This window comes from Zalophus californianus, chromosome 9 (assembly GCF_009762305.2).
Source record: "Zalophus californianus isolate mZalCal1 chromosome 9, mZalCal1.pri.v2, whole genome shotgun sequence".
Classification (NCBI taxonomy): Eukaryota; Metazoa; Chordata; class Mammalia; order Carnivora; family Otariidae; genus Zalophus; species Zalophus californianus.
Genome location: NC_045603.1, coordinates 121,889,560 through 121,894,710, shown reverse-complemented (window position 1 = coordinate 121,894,710; position 5,151 = coordinate 121,889,560). Strand labels below are relative to the sequence as shown.

Sequence of the window (5,151 nt, the reverse complement as noted above, 5' to 3'; positions counted from 1 at the left end):
GAGAATGTTCCATGGGCACTAGAGAAGAATGTGTATTCTTTTGCTTTGGGATGGAATGTTCTGAATATGTCTGTAAAGTCCATTTGGTCCAGTGTTTCATTTAAAGTCTTTATTTCCTTGTTGATCTTTTGCGTAGATGATCTGTCCATTTCAGTCAGGGGGGTGTTAAAGTCCCCCACTATTATTGTATTGTTGTCAATGTGTTTCGTTGCTTTTGTTATTGATTGCCTTATATAATTGGCTGCTCCCATCTTAGGGGCATAGATATTTACAATTGTTAGATTTTCTTGTTGGATAGACCCTTTAAGTACGATATAGTCTCCTTCTTCATTTCTTATTACAGTCTTTGTTTAAAATCTAATTTGTCTGATATAAGAATTGCCACCCCAGCTTTCTTTTGGTGTCCATTAGCATGGTAAATAGTTTTCCACCCCCTCACTTTCAATCTGGGGGTGTCTTTGGGTCTAAAGTGAGTCTCTTGCAGACAGCATATCGATGGGTCTTGTTTTTGAATCCAATCTGATAGCCTGTGCCTTTTGATTGGGGCATTGAGCCCATTTTCATTCAGGGTAACTATTGAAAGGTATGAATTTAGTGCCATTGTATTGCCTGTAAGGTGACTGTGACTGTATATTGTCTGTGTTCCTTTCTGATCTATGCTGCTTTAAGGCTCTCTCTTTGCTTAGAGGACCCCTTTCAATATTTCTTTAGGGCTGGTTTTGTGTTTGCAAATTGCTTTAGTTTTTGTTTGTCCTGGAAGCTTTTTATCTCTCCTTCTATTTTCAATGATAGCCTAGCTGGTATAGCATTCTTGGCTGCATATTTTTCTCCATTAGTGCTCTGAAGATATCGTGCCAGTCCTTTCTGGCCTGCCAGGTCTCTGTGGATAGGTCTGTTGCCAATCTAATGTTTCTACCAATGTAGGTTACATATCTCTTCTCCCGAGCTGCTTTCAGGATTTTCTCTTTGTCTCTGAGACTCGTAAGTTTTACCATTAGATGTTGGGGTGTTGACCTATTTTTATTGATTTTGAGAGGGGTTCTCTGTGCCTCCTGGATTTTGATGCCTGTTTCCTTCCCCACATTAGGGAAGTTCTCTGCTATTATTTGCTCCAATATACCTTCTGCCCCTCTCTCCCTTTCTTCTTCTTCTGGGTTCCCAATTATTCTAATGTTGTTTCGTCTTATCGTATCGCTTATCTCTCAAATTCTGCCCTCGTGATCCTGTAGTTGTTTATCTCTCTTTTTCTCAGCTTCTATTTTCCATCATTTGGTCTTCTATATCGCTGATTCTTTCTTCTGCCTCATTTATCCTAGCAGTTAGTGCCCCCATTTTTTATTGTACCTCATTAATAGCCTTTTTGATTTTGACTTGGTTAGATTTTAGTTCTTTTATTTCTCCAGAAAGGGTTTCTCTAATCACTTCCATGCTTTTTTCAAGCCCAGCTAGTATCCTTAAAGTCATGATTCTGAACTCTGTCTAGGTCTGACATCGTACTAATGTCCGTATTGAGTAGGTCCCTGGCAGACGGTACTACCTCTTGTTCTTTTTGCTGAGGTGATTTTTTTCGTCTTGTCATTTTGTCCAGAGGAGAACAGATGAATGAGAGAACCGAATGCTAACAGGTTAACAATGTCTCCAGCAAATATACTCTATACAAATCAGAAAAGACCTGAAACCAGGGGAAAACAAAAAAAAAGGAAAAAAAAAGGAAAAAGAAAAAGATAAAAACAAACAAAAACAGGACAAAACAAAAAACAGAATATGATCAAATATGATGAGGCTAGTGCATAGTTCAGTGCAACACACTAGCTTTTGGGCATATTTTGGTCTGTTAGAAGAAAGTGCCTGCTAAAATTTTAAAGGAAGAAAGACTTATATATGTACAAAATAAGGGTTGATACAATGAAGGGATGGCAGATGACTGTAAAGATGAAAATTATAAAAGATTTTATAAAAGGAATTGATAAGATAAGAAGTTGTTTTTAAAAAGAAAGAAGATTTAAAAAGAAAAAGAAAAAAGAAAAAAAAAAGGGAGAGAATGTGATCAGGCAGGATACTAGAACAAAGCCATACACTAGTGATTTAGGGTATATTTTGATCTGTTAGAAAAAATTGTATCTCAAAATTTTAAGGAGACAACAACATATATATATGCCAAAAATAAGGGTAACTACTATGAAGGGATAAAAATATGACTCTAAAAATAAAAAATAAAAAATGTTTTTTTTAAAAAGGGATTGATAAGATGTTGTTTGAAAAAGGGAAAAAGAAAAATTAAAAAAAAAAACAGTTAAAAAAATTAACTTTGAAAAACTAATGAATTATGGTAAAAAAGCCATGAATTCTATGTGCAGTATTCCCCTAGCACTGGAGTTCTGCCGTTCTCCTTGATCGGTAAACTTGGTCTTGGCTGGCTGGCTGTTTGTGCTGATCTTCTGGGGGAGGGGCCTGTTGCCGTGGTTTCCAAATGTCTTTGCTGGAGGCGGAATTGCCCCGCCCTTGTGAGTCCGGGCTAAGCAAGCTGCTCCGGTTTGCTCTCAGGAGCTTTTGTTCCCTGCAAGCTCTCGGTACAGCTTTGGAGGACCAGGGTGAAAATGGTGGCCTCCCAATCTCCGCTCGGAGGAGCTGAGACCTCGGGAACCCGCTCCTCAGTGTGCCCCCAGAGAAAAGCAGTCACTCCTGTCCTCTGTGCTCACCCGGCCTGTGACCGAGCGTTTCTATGTCTGGCACCCGACCCCATGTGGAGTTCCCAAACCCAGCAGATCCCCCCGGTGCACTTCCGCACTGCTCCTCCCGGGGGAGGGAGGGGAGTCTCCCCGGCTCTGCCGCTTGTTGGGTCCCTGCTGGAGGAGCAGTGGCCCGACTGTCACCGATCACAGTTTATGGCCACCCCGAGCTGAGAGCCTGCACCTCGGCTCCGTCTCTGCAGCCGGCTTCCCCGCTCCGATCCCTGGGAGCTCTGTCGCACTCAGGCACCGCCGGTCTTTCTGTGACCCCGAGGGTCCTGAGACCATACTGTCCCGCGAGGGTTCCACCCCCTGCTTAGCCACTGGAGCAACATCCTTCAGCAGAGCCGGCTTCTAAAAGTTCCGATTTTGTGCTCTGCGGCTCTATCACTTGCCAGAAGCGGCCGATGGAGGCCCCCTCCCCCGCCGTCTATCCTCCCGAATATCGCCTCGGATTCACTTCTCCGCACGTCCTACCTTCCAGAAAGTGGTCGCTTTTCTGTTCAGAGTGTCCTTACTCTTCTTATCTTCGATCTCCTGTTGAGTTCGTAGGTGTTCAGAATGGTGTGATCCCTATTCAGCTGAATTCCTGAGACCACACGAAATCTACTCCTCCGCCATCTTGCTCTGCCCCCCATTTCCAAAGATTTTAAATGCTTTTGTTTAAATACAGTTTTCACCAGTTTCACCGGGAAATGGGCGGCATAGCTCCTCATGCTATCATTTGGAAGTTTTTTACTGGATTTCCTTTTACCTGCTTGTATGGTAGTCACCTCTATCACCTTCATTCTGTCAAGATAGAACAGTTGTTTTGTACTCTTTCTCCTTTGAGAGACAACTAAGGAATTGAGTGAACTTGCTTTACCTTACATCCCCAGCTTTCTAACAGATTCCCCCAAAATAATGATTTTGTAAGTTGTCTGGATTTTTTTACGTTGTTAGGTTGGGGGTGATATGTTCTTTACTTTAAACATCCTAAGTTGTAATTTCTTTTTATTTTTTATAGTAAGTAGCATTTGTTTAACTCTCCTACTTTGTAGATGGTAAAACTACAATGTATGCAGTTTAGGAGGCCGTATGAGAGAAAATGACAAAATTGTCCTAAGCTTTCTATATCTAAACAGTATTACTGAGTGTACAAATATGCCCAGACCTTATTAAAGTAAGCTATGATTTTTACTGTCCTTTGAATTTCTAGTCTATGCAGAAATAGATTATTATTTCAATTGTTTATTTTGCAAACATTTCTATATATGATGCTCTGTGCTGCAGTTATCAGGGAGTAAATCTTGAGTCTTATCTTTCAAAAGATATTAGTCTACTAGAAGAAACACATGTAGACAGAAAACTAACGAAAGACTCAACAGCCTGCTCGCCCACCCTGCAGTCCCATCCCTGCATGGTCCACCCCCACTGCCCATGCAGAACCAGCTTCATGAGTTGCCTGGGCCACAGGTGAGTGGCAAATGGGCTTTGGTGAGCCCAAGGAGGGACAGGCCTACCCTGGTCCCCACACATCTGTGTGTCTGTCCCTAGCATTCTGCAAGGCTAGAAAAGGAGGAAGAACCTGTCCAGAATCCGTACAGGACAAGAAAAGAAGGGGAAATCTCAACATGGAAAAACTTTACAGTGAAAATGAAGGTAAAGCTGGAAATTGAGGGAAAGCCAGAAGATGGAAGTAGAGCCTAAAGATAAAGGAAAATCAGATGAGGAAGAAAAGCTGGAAGTAGAGGGGAAGCCAGGCCTAAAGGGAAAGGTCCAGAATGAGGGACAGCCAGAAGATGAGGGAGAGCAAGAAAGCAGGGCAAGTCTGAAAATGAGGGGAAAAAAAGAAAAAAACACACACAGGGAGGGCAAGCTGGACTCCCTGGCAAAGACTGAGAGTGAGCTGCAGGCTGCCAAAAAGTACCCACCTGAAGATTATATACTCAGGAAAAGAAAAAGAAAAACGGACAGGGGGACGAAGGATTCCCCCAAGGCCTATCAGGAGGACTTACAGGAAAGGAACTTGGGCAATAAGATGAAGACAGAATGTGGAGATATGTCAAGGGCTCAGGAAGAGCTAAGGAAAAACAGAAAATGGGTGGTTTTCATTGGATGCAAAGATATGTACAAGATCCATTTGCCCCAAGGAGGCAACAAGATGTCAGAGGAATGAGAGGCAGAGGTAGGGGCCAAAGGGGCTTACACGATATCCCGTATCTTTAACGACTTGAGCCTTCAATCCTAATTTCTCTAAAGAGAATATTTCTGACTCTGCTTTCCCTGGCAGGCATTTGCCAGGCTATGTGCTTTAATCTTAAGCTGATACTTTGCTTTAGGTGTCACTCTTGTTGCTAGCAGCCTTTGGATTGAACTACAGTGTTCTCTATCTTTCAGTAGAGGATTTTCACCCGTGTGCCTAGAAGAGATGTTCATGGTA

At 42.4% G+C, this 5,151-nt stretch overlaps 1 pseudogene; it reads left to right on the top strand.

Annotated features, from left to right (window-relative positions):
* Positions 1 to 4,342: 4,342 nt before the first annotated feature.
* Positions 4,343 to 4,937, top strand: LOC113922936 (annotated as a pseudogene).
* Positions 4,938 to 5,151: the final 214 nt, after the last annotated feature.